Source organism: Micropterus salmoides, unplaced genomic scaffold (assembly GCF_014851395.1).
Source record: "Micropterus salmoides isolate LMB-PRFRI ecotype aquatic unplaced genomic scaffold, ASM1485139v1 Ms_hic_scaffold_1621, whole genome shotgun sequence".
NCBI classification, from domain to species: Eukaryota; Metazoa; Chordata; class Actinopteri; order Centrarchiformes; family Centrarchidae; genus Micropterus; species Micropterus salmoides.
The window spans coordinates 1-13,258 of record NW_024040732.1 but is presented as its reverse complement, the minus strand read 5'-3'; the positions used below and the strand labels follow the sequence as shown (position 1 = coordinate 13,258).

At 46.3% G+C, this 13,258-nt stretch overlaps 7 non-coding genes across 7 annotated transcripts; all 7 read right to left on the bottom strand.

The window, feature by feature from the left end:
• Positions 1-804: 804 nt before the first annotated feature.
• trnak-cuu lies at positions 805-877 on the bottom strand. The gene has a single exon. It is a non-coding gene; the product is annotated as a tRNA-Lys (tRNA).
• Positions 878-2,315: 1,438 nt separating this feature from the next.
• trnak-cuu lies at positions 2,316-2,388 on the bottom strand. The gene has a single exon. It is a non-coding gene; the product is annotated as a tRNA-Lys (tRNA).
• A 1,120-nt stretch (positions 2,389-3,508) lies between these two features.
• Positions 3,509-3,580, bottom strand: trnak-cuu. The gene has a single exon. It is a non-coding gene; the product is annotated as a tRNA-Lys (tRNA).
• Positions 3,581-4,310: 730 nt separating this feature from the next.
• trnak-cuu lies at positions 4,311-4,383 on the bottom strand. Its single transcript has one exon. It is a non-coding gene; the product is annotated as a tRNA-Lys (tRNA).
• A 2,950-nt stretch (positions 4,384-7,333) lies between these two features.
• trnak-cuu lies at positions 7,334-7,405 on the bottom strand. Its single transcript has one exon. It is a non-coding gene; the product is annotated as a tRNA-Lys (tRNA).
• Positions 7,406-10,674: 3,269 nt separating this feature from the next.
• On the bottom strand, positions 10,675-10,747 carry trnak-cuu. Its single transcript has one exon. It is a non-coding gene; the product is annotated as a tRNA-Lys (tRNA).
• A 1,432-nt stretch (positions 10,748-12,179) lies between these two features.
• On the bottom strand, positions 12,180-12,252 carry trnak-cuu. Its single transcript has one exon. It is a non-coding gene; the product is annotated as a tRNA-Lys (tRNA).
• Positions 12,253-13,258: the final 1,006 nt, after the last annotated feature.

Below are 13,258 nucleotides of genomic sequence, written 5' to 3'. Positions count from 1 at the left end.
GCCTTGCTAATGCTCCCTCAATTTAGGCCTCTGGATTTAACCAATCTAGAATGGGCAGGCATGTACAGCGTCAAGGGAACAGTGACGTTTTCAGAGCGTTGCTCAGGGGGCTCCAACCAGAAAATCTTTACTCCCAAGCCAAGTCCCCATGGATTGAGCTAATGCTGCCCCGATAGGAATGCGCCCAACGTGGGCTCGACCCTGAGTTTGCTAATTATCCCTTAACTTCAATTTTGTAAGGGAGAAGATAGTAAAAGAGTAAATGATAAACTTTGAGTCACATAGATTACAGTGTGGGCCAAATGTTAGGGGTCCAGGGCCTTGCTAATGCTCCCTCAATTTAGGCCTCTGGATTTAACCAATCCTAGAATGGGTAGGCATTGTACAGCGTCAAGGGAGCAGTGACGTTTTCAGAGCGTGCTCACGGGGCTCCAACCAGAAAATCTTTACTCCTAAGCCAAGTCCCCATGGATTGAGCTAATGCTGCCCCGATAGGAATGCGCCCAACGTGGGGCTCGACCCTGAGTTTGCTAATTATCCCTTAACTTCAATTTCGTAAGGGAGAAGATAGTAAAAAGAGTAAATGATAATGTTTGAGTCACATAGAATTATAGTGTGGGCCAAATGTTAGGGGTTCAGGGCCTTGCTAATGCCCCTCAATTTAGGCCTCTGGATTTAACCAATCCAAGAGTGGGCAGACATTGTACCGTGAAGAGTTACGTTTTCAGAGCGTTGCTCAGGGGGCTCAATCCAGCAAGTCTTTACTCTCAAGCCAAGTCCCCACGGATTGAGCTAATAGGAAGATGCCCAACGTGGGGCTCGAACCCACGACCCTGAGATTAAGAGTCTCATGCTCTACCGACTGAGCTAGCCGGGCCACGTCAGTCCAAGTGTAAGCCCTTCAATTCTCAAACAACCTGTAATCTCACATGATATGTGGTTAGCTGCTAACTCTAATTTAGTAGGGAAGAAGATAGCAAAGATCGTAAATAATAAACTTTATATATCACATACAATTATAGTATTGGGCCAAATTTTCCCAAATGCGAATTTGAGGCTCTGCGTTAATCCATCTTTGAATGGGAAGCTATTGTACAGCACCCAGGGAGCGGTTACGGTCCAGGGCCTTGCTAATGCTCCCTCAATTTAGGCCTCTGGATTTAACCAATCCTAGAATGGGCAGGCATTGTACAGCGTCAAGGGAACAGTGACGTTTTCAGAGCGTTGCTCAGGGGGCTCCAACCAGAAAATCTTTACTCCCAAGCCAAGTCCCCATGGATTGAGCTAATGCTGCCCCGATAGGAATGCGCCCAACGTGGGGCTCGACCCTGAGTTTGCTAATTATCCCTTAACTTCAATTTCGTAGGAGGGAGAAGATAGTAAAAAGAGTAAATGATAAACTTTGTGTCACATAGAATTATAGTGTGGGCCAAATGCGAATTGAGGCTGTGCATTTAAACCATCCTTGAATGGGCTGCCACTTTAAAGCACCCAGGGAGCAGTTACGGGTCCAGGGCCTTGCTAATGCTCCCTCAATTTAGACCTCTGGATTTAACCAATCCTAGAATGGGTAGGCATTGTACAGCGTCAAGGGAGCAGTGACGTTTTCAGAGCGTTGCTCAGGGGGCTCCAACCAGAAAATCTTTACTCCTAAGCCAAGTCCCCATGGATTGAGCTAATGCTGCCCCGATAGGAATGCGCCCAACGTGGGGCTCGACCCTGAGTTTGCTAATTATCCCTTAACTTCAATTTCGTAAGGGAGAAGATAGTAAAAGAGTAAATGATAATCTTTGAGTCACATAGAATTATAGTGTGGGCCAAATGTTAGGGGTCCAGGGCCTTGCTAATGCTCCCTCAATTAGGCCTCTGGATTTAACCAATCTAGAATGGGCAGGCATTGTACAGCGTCAAGGGAACAGTGACGTTTCAGAGCGTTGCTCAGGGGGCTCCAACCAGAAAATCTTTACTCCCAAGCCAAGTCCCCATGGATTGAGCTAATGTGCCCCGATAGGAATGCGCCCAACGTGGGCTCGACCCTGAGTTTGCTAATTATCCCTTAACTTCAATTTGTAAGGGAGAGATAGTAAAAAGAGTAAATGATAATGTTGAGTCACATAGAATTATAGTGTGGGCCAAATGTTAGGGGTTCAGGGCCTTGCTAATGCTCCCTCAATTTAGGCCTCGGATTTAACCAATCCAAGAGTGGGCAGACATTGTACCGTGAAGAGTTACGTTTTCAGAGCGTTGCTCAGGGGGCTCAATCCAGCAAGTCTTTACTCTCAAGCCAAGTCCCACGGATTGAGCTAATAGGAAGACGCCCAACGTGGGGCTCGAACCCACGACCCTGAGATTAAGAGTCTCATGCTCTACCGACTGAGCTAGCCGGGCCACGTCAGTCCAAGTGTAAGCCCTTCAATTCTCAAACAACCTGTAATCTCACATGATAATGTGGTTAGCTGCTAACTCTAATTTAGTAGGGAAGAAGATAGCAAAGATCGTAAATATAAACTTTATATATCACATACAATTATAGTATTGGGCCAAATTTTCCCAAATGCGAATTTGAGGCTCTGCGTTTAATCCATCTTTGAATGGAAAGCTATTGTACAGCACCCAGGGAGCGGTTACGGGTCCAGGGCCTTGCTAATGCTCCCTCAATTTAGGCCTCTGGATTTAACCAATCCTAGAATGGGTAGGCATTGTACAGCGTCAAGGGAACAGTGACGTTTTCAGAGCGTTGCTCAGGGGGCTCCAACCAGAAAATCTTTACTCCCAAGCCAAGTCCCCATGGATTGAGCTAATGCTGCCCCGATAGGAATGCGCCCAACGTGGGCTCAACCCTGAGTTTGCTAATTATCCCTTAACTTCAATTTCGTAAGGGAGAAGATAGTAAAAAGAGTAATGATAAACTTTGTGTCACATAGAATTATAGTGTGGGCCAAATGCGAATTTGAGGCTGTGCATTTAACCCATCCTTGAATGGGCTGCCACTTTAAAGCACCCAGGGAGCAGTTACGGGTCCAGGGCCTTGCTAATGCTCCTCAATTTAGACCTCTGGATTTAACCAATCCTAGAATGGGTAGGCATTGTACAGCGTCAAGGGAGCAGTGACGTTTCAGAGCGTTGCTCAGGGGCTCCAACCAGAAAATCTTTACTCCCAAGCCAAGTCCCCATGGATTGAGCTAATGCTGCCCTGATAGGAATGCGCCCAACGTGGGGCTTGACCCTGAGTTTGCTAATTATCCCTTAACTTCAATTTTGTAAGGGAGAAGATAGTAAAAAGAGTAAATGATAAACTTTGAGTCACATAGAATTATAGTGTGGGCCAAATGTTAGGGGTCCAGGGCCTTGCTAATGCTCCCTCAATTTAGGCCTCTGGATTTAACCAATCCTAGAATGGGTAGGCATTGTACCGTGAAGAGTTACGTTTTCAGAGCGTTGCTCAGGGGGCTCAATCCAGCAAGTCTTTACTCAAGCCAAGTCCCCACGGATTGAGCTAATAGGAAGACGCCCAACGTGGGGCTCGAACCCACGACCCTGAGATTAAGAGTCTCATGCTCTACGACTGAGCTAGCCGGGCCACGTCAGTCCAAGTGTAAGCCCTTCAATTCTCAAACAACCTGTAATCTCACATGATAATGTGGTTAGCTGCTAACTCTAATTTAGTAGGGAAGAAGATAGCAAAGATCGTAAATAATAAACTTTATATATCACATACAATTATAGTATTGGGCCAAATTTTCCCAAATGCGAATTTGAGGCTCTGCGTTTAATCCATCTTTGAATGGGAAGCTATTGTACAGCACCCAGGGAGCGGTTAGGGTCCAGGGCCTTGCTAATGCTCCCTCAATTTAGACCTCTGGATTAACCAATCCTAGAATGGGTAGGCATTGTACAGCGTCAAGGGAGCAGTGACGTTTTCAGAGCGTTGCTCAGGGGGCTCCAACCAGAAAATCTTTACTCCTAAGCCAAGTCCCCATGGATTGAGCTAATGCTGCCCCGATAGGAATGCGCCCAACGTGGGGCTCGACCCTGAGTTTGCTAATTATCCCTTAACTTCAATTTGTAAGGGAGAAGATAGTAAAAAGAGTAAATGATAAACTTTGAGTCACATAGAATTATAGTGGGCCAAATGAGGGTCCAGGGCCTTGCTAATGCTCCCTCAATTTAGGCCTCTGGATTTAACCAATCCAAGAATGGGCAGGCATTGTACCGTGAAGAGTTACGTTTTCAGAGCGTTGCTCAGGGGGCTCAATCCAGCAAGTCTTTACTCTCAAGCCAAGTCCCCACGGATTGAGCTAATAGGAAGACGCCCAACGTGGGGCTCGAACCCACGACCCTGAGATTAAGAGTCTCATGCTCTACCGACTGAGCTAGCCGGGCCACGTCAGTCCAAGTGTAAGCCCTTCAATTCTCAAACAACCTGTAATCTCACATGATAATGTGGTTAGCTGCTAACTCTAATTTAGTAGGGAAGAAGATAGCAAAGATCGTAAATAATAAACTTTATATATCACATACAATTATATTGGGCCAAATTTTCCCAAATGCGAATTTGAGGCTCTGCGTTTAATCCATCTTTGAATGGGAAGCTATTGTACAGCACCCAGGGAGCGGTTAGGGTCCAGGGCCTTGCTAATGCTCCCTCAATTTAGGCCTCTGGATTTAACCAATCCTAGAATGGGCAGGCATTGTACAGCGTCAAGGGAACAGTGACGTTTTCAGAGCGTTGCTCAGGGGGCTCCAACCAGAAAATCTTTACTCCCAAGCCAAGTCCCCATGGATTGAGCTAATGCTGCCCCGATAGGAATGCGCCCAACGTGGGGCTCGACCCTGAGTTTGCTAATTATCCCTTAACTTCAATTTCGTAAGGGAGAAGATAGTAAAAAGAGTAAATGATAAACTTTGTGTCACATAGAATTATAGTGTGGGCCAAATGCGAATTTGAGGCTGTGCATTTAACCCATCCTTGAATGGGCTGCCACTTTAAAGCACCCAGGGAGCAGTTACGGGTCCAGGGCCTTGCTAATGCTCCCTCAATTTAGACCTCTGGATTTAACCAATCCTAGAATGGGTAGGCATTGTACAGCGTCAAGGGAGCAGTGACGTTTTCAGAGCGTTGCTCAGGGGGCTCCAACCAGAAAATCTTTACTCCTAAGCCAAGTCCCATGGATTGAGCTAATGCTGCCCCGATAGGAATGCGCCAACGTGGGGCTCGACCCTGAGTTTGCTAATTATCCTTAACTTCAATTTCGTAAGGGAGAAGATAGTAAAAAGAGTAAATGATAAACTTTGAGTCACATAGAATTATAGTGTGAGCCAAATGTTAGGGGTCCAGGGCCTTGCTAATGCTCCCTCAATTTAGGCCTCTGGATTTAACCAATCCTAGAATGGGTAGGCATTGTACAGCGTCAAGGAAGCAGTGACGTTTTCAGAGCGTTGCTCAGGGGGCTCAATCCAGCAAGTCTTTACTCCCAAGCCAAGTCCCCATGGATTGAGCTAATGCTGCCCCGATAGGAATGCGCCCAATGTGGGGCTTGACCCTGAGTTTGCTAATTATCCCTTAACTTCAATTTCGTAAGGGAGAAGATAGTAAAAAGAGTAAATGATAAACTTTGTGTCACATAGAATTATAGTGTGGGCCAAATGCAAATTTGAGGCTGTGCATTTAACCCATCTTTGAATGGGCTGCCACTTTAAAGCACCCAGGGAGCGGTTACGGGTCCAGGGCCTTGCTAATGCTCCCTCAATTTAGACCTCTGGATTTAACCAATCCTAGAATGGGTAGGCATTGTACAGCGTCAAGGGAGCAGTGACGTTTTCAGAGCGTTGCTCAGGGGGCTCCAACCAGAAAATCTTTACTCCTAAGCCAAGTCCCCATGGATTGAGCTAATTCTGCCCCGATAGGAATGCGCCCAACGGGGCTCGACCCTGAGTTTGCTAATTATCCCTTAACTTCAATTTTGTAAGGGAGAAGATAGTAAAAAGAGTAAATGATAACTTTGAGTCACATAGAATTATAGTGTGGGCCAAATGTTAGGGGTCCAGGGCCTTGCTAATGCTCCCTCAATTTAGGCCTCTGGATTTAACCAATCCTAGAATGGGCAGGCATTGTACAGCGTCAAGGGAACAGTGACGTTTTCAGAGCGTTGCTCAGGGGGCTCCAACCAGAAAATCTTTACTCCCAAGCCAAGTCCCCATGGATTGAGCTAATGCTGCCCCGATAGGAATGCGCCCAACGTGGGGCTCGACCCTGAGTTTGCTAATTATCCCTTAACTTCAATTTTGTAAGGGAGAAGATAGTAAAAGAAAATGATAAACTTTGAGTCACATAGAATTATAGTGTGGGCCAAATGTTAGGGGTCCAGGGCCTTGCTAATGCTCCCTCAATTTAGGCCTCTGGATTTAACCAATCCAAGAATGGGCAGGCATTGTACCGTGAAGAGTACGTTTTCAGAGCGTTGCTCAGGGGGCTCAATCCAGCAAGTCTTTACTCTCAAGCCAAGTCCCCACGGATTGAGCTAATAGGAAGACGCCAACGTGGGGCTCGAACCCACGACCCTGAGATTAAGAGTCTCATGCTCTACGACTGAGCTAGCCGGGCCACGTCAGTCCAAGTGTAAGCCTTCAATTCTCAAACAACCTGTAATCTCACATGATAATGTGGTTAGCTGCTAACTCTAATTTAGTAGGGAGAAGATAGCAAAGATCGTAAATAATAAACTTTATATATCACATACAATTATAGTATTGGGCCAAATTTTCCCAAATGCGAATTTGAGGCTCTGCGTTTAATCATCTTTGAATGGGAAGCTATTGTACAGCACCCAGGGAGCGGTTACGGGTCCAGGGCCTTGCTAATGCTCCCTCAATTTAGGCCTCTGGATTTAACCAATCTAGAATGGGTAGGCATTGTCAGCGTCAAGGGAACAGTGACGTTTTCAGAGCGTTGCTCAGGGGGCTCCAACCAGAAAATCTTTACTCCCAAGCCAAGTCCCCATGGATTGAGCTAATGCTGCCCCGATAGGAATGCGCCCAACGTGGGGCTCGACCCTGAGTTTGCTAATTATCCTTAACTTCAATTTTGTAAGGGAGAAGATAGTAAAAAGAGTAAATGATAAACTTTGAGTCACATAGAATTATAGTGTGGGCCAAATGTTAGGGGTCCAGGGCCTTGCTAATGCTCCCTCAATTTAGGCCTCTGGATTTAACCAATCAAGAATGGGCAGGCATTGTACCGTGAAGAGTTACGTTTTCAGAGCGTTGCTCAGGGGGCTCAATCCAGCAAGTCTTTACTCTCAAGCCAAGTCCCCAGGATGAGCTAATAGGAAGACGCCCAACGTGGGGCTCGAACCCACGACCCTGAGATTAAGAGTCTCATGCTCTACCGACTGAGCTAGCGGGCCACGTCAGTCCAAGTGTAAGCCCTTCAATTCTCAAACAACCTGTAATCTCACATGATAATGTGGTTAGCTGCTAACTCTAATTTAGTAGGGAAGAAGATAGCAAAGATCGTAAATAATAAACTTTATATATCACATACAATTATAGTATTGGGCCAAATTTTCCCAAATGCGAATTTGAGGCTCTGCGTTTAATCCATCTTTGAATGGGAAGCTATTGTACAGCACCCAGGGAGCGGTTACGGGTCCAGGGCCTTGCTAATGCTCCCTCAATTTAGGCCTCTGGATTTAACCAATCCTAGAATGGGTAGGCATTGTACAGCGTCAAGGGAACAGTGACGTTTTCAGAGCGTTGCTCAGGGGGCTCCAACCAAAATCTTTACTCCAAGCCAAGTCCCCATGGATTGAGCTAATGCTGCCCCGATAGGAATGCGCCCAACGTGGGGCTCGACCCTGAGTTGCTAATTATCCTTAACTTCAATTTCGTAAGGGAGAAGATAGTAAAAAGAGTAAATGATAAACTTTGTGTCACATAGAATTATAGTGTGGGCCAAATGCGAATTTGAGGCTGTGCATTTAACCCATCCTTGAATGGGCTGCCACTTTAAAGCACCCAGGGAGCAGTTACGGGTCCAGGGCCTTGCTAATGCTCCCTCAATTTAGACCTCTGGATTTAACCAATCCTAGAATGGGTAGGCATTGTACAGCGTCAAGGGAGCAGTGACGTTTCAGAGCGTTGTCAGGGGGCTCCAACCAGAAAATCTTTACTCCTAAGCCAAGTCCCCATGGATTGAGCTAATGCTGCCCCGATAGGAATGCGCCCAACGGGGGCTCGACCCTGAGTTTGCTAATTATCCCTTAACTTCAATTTCGTAAGGGAGAAGATAGTAAAAAGAGTAAATGATAATCTTTGAGTCACATAGAATTATAGTGTGGGCCAAATGTTAGGGGTCCAGGGCCTTGCTAATGCTCCTCAATTTAGGCCTCTGGATTTAACCAATCCTAGAATGGGCAGGCATTGTACAGCGTCAAGGGAACAGTGACGTTTTCAGAGCGTTGCTCAGGGGGCTCCAACCAGAAAATCTTTACTCCCAAGCCAAGTCCCCATGGATTGAGCTAATGCTGCCCCGATAGGAATGCGCCCAACGTGGGGCTCGACCCTGAGTTTGCTAATTATCCCTTAACTTCAATTTTGTAAGGGAGAAGATAGTAAAAAGAGTAAATGATAATGTTTGAGTCACATAGAATTATAGTGTGGGCCAAATGTTAGGGGTTCAGGGCCTTGCTAATGCTCCCTCAATTTAGGCCTCGGATTTAACCAATCCAAGAGTGGGCAGACATTGTACCGTGAAGAGTTACGTTTTCAGAGCGTTGCTCAGGGGGCTCAATCCAGCAAGTCTTTACTCTCAAGCCAAGTCCCCACGGATTGAGCTAATAGGTAGACGCCCAACGTGGGGCGCGAACCCACGACCCTGAGATTAAGAGTCTCGCTCTACCGACTGAGCTAGCCGGCCACGTCAGTCCAAGTGTAAGCCCTTCAATTCTCAAACAACCTGTAATCTCACATGATAATGTGGTTAGCTGCTAACTCTAATTTAGTAGGGAAGAAGATAGCAAGATCGTAAATAATAAACTTTATATATCACATACAATTATAGTATTGGGCCAAATTTTCCAAATGCGAATTGAGGCTCTGCGTTTAATCCATCTTTGAATGGGAAGCTATGTACAGCACCCAGGGAGCGGTTACGGGTCCAGGCCTTGCTAATGCTCCCTCAATTTAGGCCTCTGGATTTAACCAATCTAGAATGGGTAGGCATTGTACAGCGTCAAGGGAACAGTGACGTTTTCAGAGCGTTGCTCAGGGGGCTCCAACCAGAAAATCTTTACTCCCAAGCCAAGTCCCCATGGATTGAGCTAATGCTGCCCGATAGGAATGCGCCACGTGGGGCTCGACCCTGAGTTTGCTAATTATCCCTTAACTTCAATTTCGTAAGGGAGAAGATAGTAAAAAGAGTAAATGATAAACTTTGTGTCACATAGAATTATAGTGTGGGCCAAATGCGAATTTGAGGCTGTGCATTTAACCCATCCTTGAATGGGCTGCCACTTTAAAGCACCCAGGGAGCAGTTACGGGTCCAGGGCCTTGCTAATGCTCCCTCAATTTAGACCTCTGGATTAACCAATCCTAGAATGGGTAGGCATTGTACAGCGTCAAGGGAGCAGTGACGTTTTCAGAGCGTTGCTCAGGGGGCTCCAACCAGAAAATCTTTACTCCTAAGCCAAGTCCCCATGGATTGAGCTAATGCTGCCCCGATAGGAATGCGCCCAACGTGGGGCTCGACCCTGAGTTTGCTAATTATCCCTTAACTTCAATTTCGTAAGGGAGAAGATAGTAAAAAGAGTAAATGATAATCTTTGAGTCACATAGAATTATAGTGTGGGCCAAATGTTAGGGGTCCAGGGCCTTGCTAATGCTCCCTCAATTTAGGCCTCTGGATTTAACCAATCCTAGAATGGGCAGGCATTGTACAGCGTCAAGGGAACAGTGACGTTTTCAGAGCGTTGCTCAGGGGGCTCCAACCAGAAAATCTTTACTCCCAAGCCAAGTCCCCATGGATTGAGCTAATGCTGCCCTGATAGGAATGCGCCCAACGGGGGCTTGACCCTGAGTTGCTAATTATCCCTTAACTTCAATTTTGTAAGGGAGAAGATAGTAAAAAGAGTAAATGATAAACTTTGAGTCACATAGAATTATAGTGTGGGCCAAATTTAGGGGTCCAGGGCCTTGCTAATGCTCCCTCAATTTAGGCCTCTGGATTTAAACCAATCCTAGAATGGGTAGGCATTGTACAGCGTCAAGGGAGCAGTGACGTTTTCAGAGCGTGCTCACGGGGCTCCAACCAGAAAATCTTTACTCCTAAGCCAAGTCCCCATGGATTGAGCTAATTCTGCCCCGATAGGAATGCGCCCAACGTGGGGCTCGACCCTGAGTTTGCTAATTATCCCTTAACTTCAATTTCGTAAGGGAGAAGATAGTAAAAAGAGTAAATGATAATGTTTGAGTCACATAGAATTATAGTGTGGGCCAAATGTTAGGGGTTCAGGGCCTTGCTAATGCTCCCTCAATTTAGGCCTCTGGATTAACCAATCCAAGAGTGGCAGACATTGTACCGTGAAGAGTTACGTTTTCAGAGCGTTGCTCAGGGGCTCAATCCAGCAAGTCTCTACTCTCAAGCCAAGTCCCCACGGATTGAGCTAATAGGAAGACGCCCAACGTGGGGCTCTAACCCACGACCCTGAGATTAAGAGTCTCATGCTCTACCGACTGAGCTAGCCGGGCCACGTCAGTCCAAGTGTAAGCCCTTCAATTCTCAAACAACCTGTAATCTCACATGATAATGTGGTTAGCTGCTAACTCTAATTTAGTAGGAAGAAGATAGCAAAGATCGTAAATAATAAACTTTATATATCACATACAATTATAGTATTGGGCCAAATTTTCCCAAATGCGAATTTGAGGCTCTGCGTTTAATCCATCTTTGAATGGGAAGCTATTGTACAGCACCCAGGGAGCGGTTACGGGTCCAGGGCCTTGCTAATGCTCCCTCAATTTAGGCCTCTGGATTTAACCAATCCTAGAATGGGCAGGCATTGTACAGCGTCAAGGGAACAGTGACGTTTTCAGAGCGTTGCTCAGGGGGCTCCAACCAGAAAATCTTTACTCCCAAGCCAAGTCCCCATGGATTGAGCTAATGCTGCCCCGATAGGAATGCGCCCAACGTGGGGCTCGACCCTGAGTTTGCTAATTATCCTTAACTTCAATTTCGTAAGGGAGAAGATAGTAAAAAGGTAAATGATAACTTTGTGTCACATAGAATTATAGTGTGGGCCAAATGCGAATTTGAGGCTGTGCATTTAACCCATCCTTGAATGGGCTGCCATTTAAAGCACCCAGGGAGCAGTTACGGGTCCAGGGCCTTGCTAATGCTCCCTCAATTTAGACCTCTGGATTTAACCAATCCTAGAATGGGTAGGCATTGTACAGCGTCAAGGGAGCAGTGACGTTTTCAGAGCGTTGCTCAGGGGCTCCAACCAGAAAATCTTTACTCCTAAGCCAAGTCCCCATGGATTGAGCTAATGCTGCCCCGATAGGAATGCGCCAACGTGGGGCTCGACCCTGAGTTTGCTAATTATCCCTTAACTTCAATTTCGTAAGGGAGAATAGTAAAAGAGTAAATGATAATCTTTGAGTCACATAGAATTATAGTGTGGGCCAAATGTTAGGGGTCCAGGGCCTTGCTAATGCTCCCTCAATTTAGGCCTCTGGATGTAACCAATCCTAGAATGGGCAGGCATTGTACAGCGTCAAGGGAACAGTGACGTTTTCAGAGCGTTGCTCAGGGGCTCCAACCAGAAATTTACTCCCAAGCCAGTCCCCATGGATTGAGCTAATGCTGCCCGATAGGAATGCGCCCAACGTGGGGCTCGACCCTGAGTTTGCTAATTACCCTTAACTTCAATTTGTAAGGGAGAAGATAGTAAAAAGAGTAAATGATAATGTTGAGTCACATAGAATTATAGTGTGGGCCAAATGTTAGGGGTTCAGGGCCTTGCTAATGCTCCCTCAATTTAGGCCTCTGGATTTAACCAATCCAAGAGTGGGCAGACATTGTACCGTGAAGAGTTACGTTTTCAGAGCGTTGCTCAGGGGGCTCAATCCAGCAAGTCTTTACTCTCAAGCCAAGTCCCCACGGATTGAGCTAATAGGAAGACGCCCAACGTGGGGCTCGAACCCACGACCCTGAGATTAAGAGTCTCATGCTCTACCGACTGAGCTAGCCGGGCCACGTCAGTCCAAGTGTAAGCCCTTCAATTCTCAAACAACCTGTAATCTCACTGATAATGTGGTTAGCTGCAACTCTAATTTAGTAGGGAAGAAGATAGCAAAGATCGTAAATAATAAACTTTATATATCACATACATTATATATTGGGCCAAATTTTCCCAAATGCGAATTTGAGGCTCTGCGTTTAATCCATCTTTGAATGGAAAGCTATTGTACAGCACCCAGGGAGCGGTTACGGGTCCAGGGCCTTGCTAATGCTCCCTCAATTTAGGCCTCTGGATTTAACCAATCCTAGAATGGGTAGGCATTGTACAGCGTCAAGGAACAGTGACGTTTTCAGAGCGTTGCTCAGGGGGCTCCAACCAGAAATCTTTACTCCCAAGCCAAGTCCCCATGGATTGAGCTAATGCTGCCCCGATAGGAATGCGCCCAACGTGGGGCTCGACCCTGAGTTTGCTAATTATCCTTAACTCAATTTCGTAAGGGAGAAGATAGTAAAAAGAGTAAATGATAAACTTTGTGTCACATAGAATTATAGTGTGGGCCAAATGTTAGGGGTCCAGGGCCTTGCTAATGCTCCCTCAATTTAGGCCTCTGGATTTAACCAATCCTAGAATGGGTAGGCATTGTACAGCGTCAAGGGAGCGTGACGTTTTCAGAGCGTTGCTCAGGGGGCTCCAACCAGAAAATCTTTACTCCCAAGCCAAGTCCCATGGATTGAGCTAATGCTGCCCGATAGGAATGCGCCCAACGTGGGGCTCGACCTGAGTTGCTAATTATCCCTTAACTTCAATTTCGTAAGGGAGAAGATAGTAAAAAGAGTAAATGATAAACTTGAGTCACATAGAATTATAGTGTGGGCCAAATGTTAGGGGTCCAGGTCTTGCTAATGCTCCCTCAATTTAGGCCTCTGGATTTAACCAATCCTAGAATGGGCAGGCATTGTACAGCGTCAAGGGAACAGTGACGTTTTCAGAGCGTTGCTCAGGGGGCTCCAACCAGAAA